Here is a 5,000-nt window from a genome sequence, read left to right as displayed (position 1 = left end):
GGGCTTGTTTAGAGATGTGTAGCTGTAGGTTTTGGTTTCCTATTGACCTACATCTCTTATAATCTCAAAACCAGCATTGAAGGAAGCCGGAACAAGAGAGAAAAAAAAAAGGCCTACAGCACCTGGTATTCCCAGGTAGTCTCCCATCCAAGTACTAACCAGGTCCGTCCCTGCTTAGCTTCCAAGATCAGACGAGATTGGGCTTGTTCAGGGTGGTGTGGCTGTAGGTATTGTTTTCCTATTGACCTACATCTCTTATACATCTAGAAAACAGCATTGAAGGAAGCCGGAACAAGAGAGAAGATAAAAAAGGCCTACAGCACCTGGTATTCCCAGGTGGTCTCCCATCCAAGTACTAACCAGGCCCGGCTCTGCTTAGCTTCCAAGATCAGACGAGATTGGGCTTGTTCAGGGTGGTGTGGCTGTAGGTATTGTTTTCCTATTGACCTACATCTCTTATACATCTCAAAATCAGCATTGAAGGAGGCCGGAACAAGAGAGAAAAAAAAAGCCTACAGAACCTGGTATTTCCAGGTGGTCTCCCATCCAAGTACTAACCAGGCCCAGCCCTGCTTAGCTTCCAAGATCAGACGAGATTGGGCTTGTTCAGGGTGGTGTGGCTGTAGGTATTGTTTTCCTATTGACCTACATCTCTTATACATCTAAAAACAAGCATTGAAGGAAGCCGGAACAAGAGAGAAAAAAAAAAAGGCCTACAGCACCTGGTATTCCCAGGTGGTCTCCCATCCAAGTACTAACCAGGCCCGGCCCTGCTTAGCTTCCAAGATCAGACGAGATTGGGCTTGTTCAGGGTGGTGTGGCTGTAGGTATTGGTTTTCTAATGACCTACATCACTTATACATTTTAAAACCAGCATTGAAGGAAGCCAGAACAAGATATAAAAAAAAAAGTACTAACCAGGCCCGGACCTGCTTAGCTTTCAAGCTCAGATGAGATTCGGCTTGTTCAGGGTGGTGGGGCTGTAGGTATTGGTTTCATATTGACCTACATCTCTTATACATCTCAAAACCAGCATTGAAGGAAGTCGGAATAAGAGAGAAAAAAAAAAGGGCCTACAGCACCTGGTATTCCCAGGTGGTTTCGCATCCAAGTACTAACCAGCCCCTGCTCTGCTTAGCTTCCAAGATCAGACGAGATTGGGCTTGTTCAGGGTGGTGTGGATGTAGGTATTGGTTTCCTATTGACCTACATCTCTTATACATCTAAAAACCAGCATTGAAGGAAGCCGGAACAAGAGAGAAAAAAAAAAGGCCTACAGCACCTGGTATTCCCAGGTGGTCTCCCATCCAAGTACTAACCAGGCTTGTCCCTGCTTAGCTTCCAAGATCAGACGAGATTGGGCGTGTTCAGGGTGGTGCGGCTGTATGTATTGTTTTCCTATTGACCTACATCTCTTATACATCTAAAAACCAGCATTGAAGGAAGCCGGAACAAGAGAGAAGAAAAAAAGGCCTACAGCACCTGGTATTCCCAGGTGGTCTCCCATCCAAGTACTAACCAGGCCTGGCTCTGCTTAGCTTCCAAGATCAGATGAGATTGGGCTTGTTCAGGATGGTGTGGCAGTAGGTATTGTTTTCTTATTGACCTACATCTCTTATACATCTCAAAACCAGCATTGAAGAAGGCCGGAACAAGAGAGAAAAAAAAAAGCCTACAGCACCTGGTATTTCCAGGTGGTCTCCCATCCAAGTACTAACCAGGCCCAGCCCTGCTTAGCTTCCAAGATCATACGAGATTGGGGTTGTTCAGGGTGCTGTGGCTGTAGGTATTGTTTTCCTATTGACCTACATCTCTTATACATCTAAAAACAAGCATTGAAGGAAGCCGGAACAACAGAGAAAAAAAAAAAGGCCTACAGCACCTGGTATTCCCAGGTGGTCTTTGAGCCAAGTACTAACCAGGCCCGGCCCTGCTTAGCTTCCAAGATCAGACGAGATTGGGCTTGTCCAGGGTGGTGTGGCTGTAGGTATTGGTTTCCTAATGACCTACATCACTTATACCTTTTAAAACCAGCATTGAAGGAAGCCAGAACAAGAGAGAAAAAAAAAAGTACTAACCAGGCCCGGACCTGCTTAGCTTTCAAGATCAGACAAGATTGGGCTTGTCCAGGGTGGTGTGGCTGTAGGTATTGGTTTCCTATTGACCTACATCTCTTATACATCTCAAAACCAGCATTGAAGGAGGCCGGAACAAGAGAGAAAAAAAAAAAGCCTACAGCACCTAGTATTCCCAGGTGGTCTCCCATCCAAGTACTAAACAGGCCTGGCCCTGCTTAGCTTCCAAGATCAAGCGAGATTGGGCTTGTTTAGAGATGTGTAGCTGTAGGTTTTGGTTTCCTATTGACCTACATCTCTTATAATCTCAAAACCAGCATTGAAGGAAGCCGGAACAAGAGAGAAAAAAAAAAGGCCTACAGCACCTGGTATTCCCAGGTGGTCTCCCATCCAAGTACTAACCAGGCCCGTCCCTGTTTAGCTTCCAAGATCAGATGAGATTGGGCTTGTTCAGGGTGGTGTGGCTGTAGGTATTGTTTTCCTATTGACCTACATCTCTTATACATCTAAAAACAAGCATTGAAGGAAGCCGGTACAAGAGAGAAAAAAAAAAAGGCCTACAGCACCTGGTATTCCCAGGTGGTCTCCCATCCAAGTACTAACCAGGCCCGGCGCTGCTTAGCTTCCAAGATCAGACGAGAATGGGCTTGTTCAGGGTGGTGTGGCTGTAGGTATTGGTTTTTTAATGACCTACATCACTTATACATTTTAAAACCAGCATTGAAGGAAGCCAGAGCAAGATATAAAAAAAAAAGTACCAACCAGGCCCGGACCTGCTTAGCTTTCAAGATCAGACGAGATTGGGCTTGTTCAGGGTGGTGGGGCTGTAGGTATTGGTTTCATATTGACCTACATCTCTTATACATCTCAAAACCAGCATTGAAGGAAGTCGGAACAAGAGAGAAAAAAAAAAGGGCCTACAGCACCTGGTATTCCCAGGTGGTCTCGCATCCAAGTACTAACCAGCCCCGGCTCTGCTTAGCTTCCAAGATCAGACGAGATTGGGCTTGTTCAGGGTGGTGTGGATGTAGGTACTGGTTTCCTATTGACCTACATCTCTTATACATCTAAAAACCAGCATTGAAGGAAGCCGGAACAAGAGAGAAAAAAAAAAGGCCTACAGCACCTGGTATTCCCAGGTGGTCTCCCATCCAAGCACTAACCAGGCTCGTCCCTGCTTAGCTTCCAAGATCAGACGAGATTGGGCTTGTTCAGGGTGGTGCGGCTGTAGGTATTGTTTTCCTATTGACCTACATCTCTTATACATCTAAAAACCAGCATTGAAGGAAGCCGGAACAAGAGAGAAGAAAAAAAGGCCTACAGCACCTGGTATTCCCAGGTGGTCTCCCATCCAAGTACTAACCAGGCCCGGCTCTGCTTAGCTTCCAAGATCAGACGAGATTGGGCTTGTTCAGGGTGGTGTGGCTGTAGGTATTGGTTCCTTATTGACCTACATCTCTTATACATCTCAAAACCAGCATTGAAGGAGGCCGGAACAAGAGAGAAAAAAAATGCCTACAGCACCTGGTATTTCCAGGTGGTCTCCCATCCAAGTACTAACCAGGGCCAGCCCTGCTTAACTTCCAAGATCAGATAAGATTGGGCTTGTTCAGGATGGTGTGGCAGTAGGTATTATTTTCTTATTGACCTACATCTCTTATACATCTCAAAACCAGCATTGAAGGAGGCCGGAACAAGAGAGAAAAAAAAAAGCCTACAGCACCTGGTATTTCCAGGTGGTCTCCCATCCAAGTACTAACCAGGCCCAGCCCTGCTTAGCTTCCAAGATCAAACGAGATTGGGATTGTTCAGGGTGCTGTGGCTGTAGGTATTGTTTTCTTATTGACCTACATCTCTTATACATCTAAAAACAAGCATTGAAGGAAGCCGGAACAAGAGAGAAAAAAAAAAAGGCCTACAGCACCTGGTATTCCCAGGTGGTCTCTGAGCCAAGTACTAACCAGGCCCGGCCCTGCTTAGCTTCCAAGATCAGACGAGATTGGGCTTGTCCAGGGTGGTGTGGCTGTAGGTATTGGTTTCCTAATGACCTCCATCACTTATACATTTTAAAATCAGCATTGAAGGAAGCCAGAACAAGAGAGAAAAAAAAAAGTACTAACCAGGCCCGGACCTGCTTAGCTTTCAAGATCAGACAAGATTGGGCTTGTCCAGGGTGGTGTGGCTGTAGGTATTGGTTTCCTATTGACCTACATCTCTTATACATCTCAAAACCAGCATTGAAGGAAGCCGGAACAAGAGAGAAAAAAAAAAGCCTACAGCCCCTGGTATTTCCAGGAGGTCTCCCATCCAAGTACTAACCAGGCCCAGCCCTGCTTAGCTTCCAAGATCAGGCTTGTTCAGGGTGGTGTGGCTGTAGGTATTGGTTTCCTATTGACCTACATCTCTTATACATCTCAAAACCAGCATTGAAGGAAGTCGGAACAAGAGAGAAAAAAAAAAGGGCCTACAGCACCTGGTATTCCCAGGTGGTCTCGCATCCAAGTACTAACCAGCCCCAGCTCTGCTTAGCTTCCAAGATCAGACGAGATTGGGCTTGTTCAGGGTGGTGTGTCTGTAGGTATTGGTTTCCTATTGACCTACATCTCTTATACATCTAAAAACCAGCATTGAAGGAAGCCGGAACAAGAGAGAAAAAAAAAAGGCCTACAGCACCTGGTATTCCCAGGTGGTCTCCCATCCAAGTACTAACCAGGCCCGTCTCTGCTTAGCTTCCAACATCAGACGAGATTGGGCTTGTTCAGGGTGGTGTGGCTGTAGGTATTGGTTTCCTATTGACCTACATCTCTTATACATCTCAAAACCAGCATTGAGGGAAGTCGGAACAAGAGAGAAAAAAAAAAGGGCCTACAGCACCTGGTATCCCCAGGTGGTCTCGCATCCAAGTACTAACCAGGCCCGGCTCTG

General features: G+C 46.1%; 5 non-coding genes and 17 pseudogenes across 5 annotated transcripts; all 22 read right to left on the bottom strand.

Moving 5' to 3' along the window:
• Positions 1–30, bottom strand: part of LOC142133977 (5S ribosomal RNA) — a 119-nt pseudogene extending 89 nt beyond the window's left edge.
• Positions 31–110: 80 nt separating this feature from the next.
• Positions 111–229, bottom strand: LOC142133750 (5S ribosomal RNA). The gene has a single exon (XR_012686888.1). It is a non-coding gene; the product is annotated as a 5S ribosomal RNA (ribosomal RNA).
• Positions 230–311: 82 nt separating this feature from the next.
• LOC142133704 (5S ribosomal RNA) lies at positions 312–430 on the bottom strand. Its single transcript, XR_012686847.1, has one exon. It is a non-coding gene; the product is annotated as a 5S ribosomal RNA (ribosomal RNA).
• A 79-nt stretch (positions 431–509) lies between these two features.
• Positions 510–628, bottom strand: LOC142133785 (5S ribosomal RNA; annotated as a pseudogene).
• An 82-nt stretch (positions 629–710) lies between these two features.
• Positions 711–829, bottom strand: LOC142133748 (5S ribosomal RNA). The gene has a single exon (XR_012686886.1). It is a non-coding gene; the product is annotated as a 5S ribosomal RNA (ribosomal RNA).
• Positions 830–1,070: 241 nt separating this feature from the next.
• Positions 1,071–1,189, bottom strand: LOC142134009 (5S ribosomal RNA; annotated as a pseudogene).
• An 81-nt stretch (positions 1,190–1,270) lies between these two features.
• LOC142133866 (5S ribosomal RNA) lies at positions 1,271–1,389 on the bottom strand (annotated as a pseudogene).
• An 81-nt stretch (positions 1,390–1,470) lies between these two features.
• LOC142133867 (5S ribosomal RNA) lies at positions 1,471–1,589 on the bottom strand (annotated as a pseudogene).
• An 80-nt stretch (positions 1,590–1,669) lies between these two features.
• On the bottom strand, positions 1,670–1,788 carry LOC142133864 (5S ribosomal RNA; annotated as a pseudogene).
• Positions 1,789–1,870: 82 nt separating this feature from the next.
• On the bottom strand, positions 1,871–1,989 carry LOC142133938 (5S ribosomal RNA; annotated as a pseudogene).
• A 240-nt stretch (positions 1,990–2,229) lies between these two features.
• Positions 2,230–2,348, bottom strand: LOC142134026 (5S ribosomal RNA; annotated as a pseudogene).
• Positions 2,349–2,428: 80 nt separating this feature from the next.
• On the bottom strand, positions 2,429–2,547 carry LOC142133932 (5S ribosomal RNA). The gene has a single exon (XR_012686919.1). It is a non-coding gene; the product is annotated as a 5S ribosomal RNA (ribosomal RNA).
• Positions 2,548–2,629: 82 nt separating this feature from the next.
• On the bottom strand, positions 2,630–2,748 carry LOC142133826 (5S ribosomal RNA; annotated as a pseudogene).
• Positions 2,749–2,989: 241 nt separating this feature from the next.
• Positions 2,990–3,108, bottom strand: LOC142134000 (5S ribosomal RNA; annotated as a pseudogene).
• Positions 3,109–3,189: 81 nt separating this feature from the next.
• Positions 3,190–3,308, bottom strand: LOC142133880 (5S ribosomal RNA; annotated as a pseudogene).
• Positions 3,309–3,389: 81 nt separating this feature from the next.
• Positions 3,390–3,508, bottom strand: LOC142133703 (5S ribosomal RNA). The gene has a single exon (XR_012686846.1). It is a non-coding gene; the product is annotated as a 5S ribosomal RNA (ribosomal RNA).
• A 79-nt stretch (positions 3,509–3,587) lies between these two features.
• Positions 3,588–3,706, bottom strand: LOC142133917 (5S ribosomal RNA; annotated as a pseudogene).
• Positions 3,707–3,786: 80 nt separating this feature from the next.
• On the bottom strand, positions 3,787–3,905 carry LOC142133832 (5S ribosomal RNA; annotated as a pseudogene).
• An 82-nt stretch (positions 3,906–3,987) lies between these two features.
• LOC142133891 (5S ribosomal RNA) lies at positions 3,988–4,106 on the bottom strand (annotated as a pseudogene).
• A 239-nt stretch (positions 4,107–4,345) lies between these two features.
• Positions 4,346–4,454, bottom strand: LOC142134032 (5S ribosomal RNA; annotated as a pseudogene).
• Positions 4,455–4,536: 82 nt separating this feature from the next.
• Positions 4,537–4,655, bottom strand: LOC142133991 (5S ribosomal RNA; annotated as a pseudogene).
• An 81-nt stretch (positions 4,656–4,736) lies between these two features.
• On the bottom strand, positions 4,737–4,855 carry LOC142133836 (5S ribosomal RNA; annotated as a pseudogene).
• Between the last annotated feature and the right edge of the window lie 145 nt (positions 4,856–5,000).

Source organism: Mixophyes fleayi, unplaced genomic scaffold, assembly GCF_038048845.1.
Source record: "Mixophyes fleayi isolate aMixFle1 unplaced genomic scaffold, aMixFle1.hap1 Scaffold_389, whole genome shotgun sequence".
Lineage (NCBI taxonomy): Eukaryota > Metazoa > Chordata > Amphibia > Anura > Limnodynastidae > Mixophyes > Mixophyes fleayi.
The sequence above is the reverse complement of the archived record's forward strand: the minus strand, read 5'-3'. Positions and strand labels throughout refer to the sequence as shown.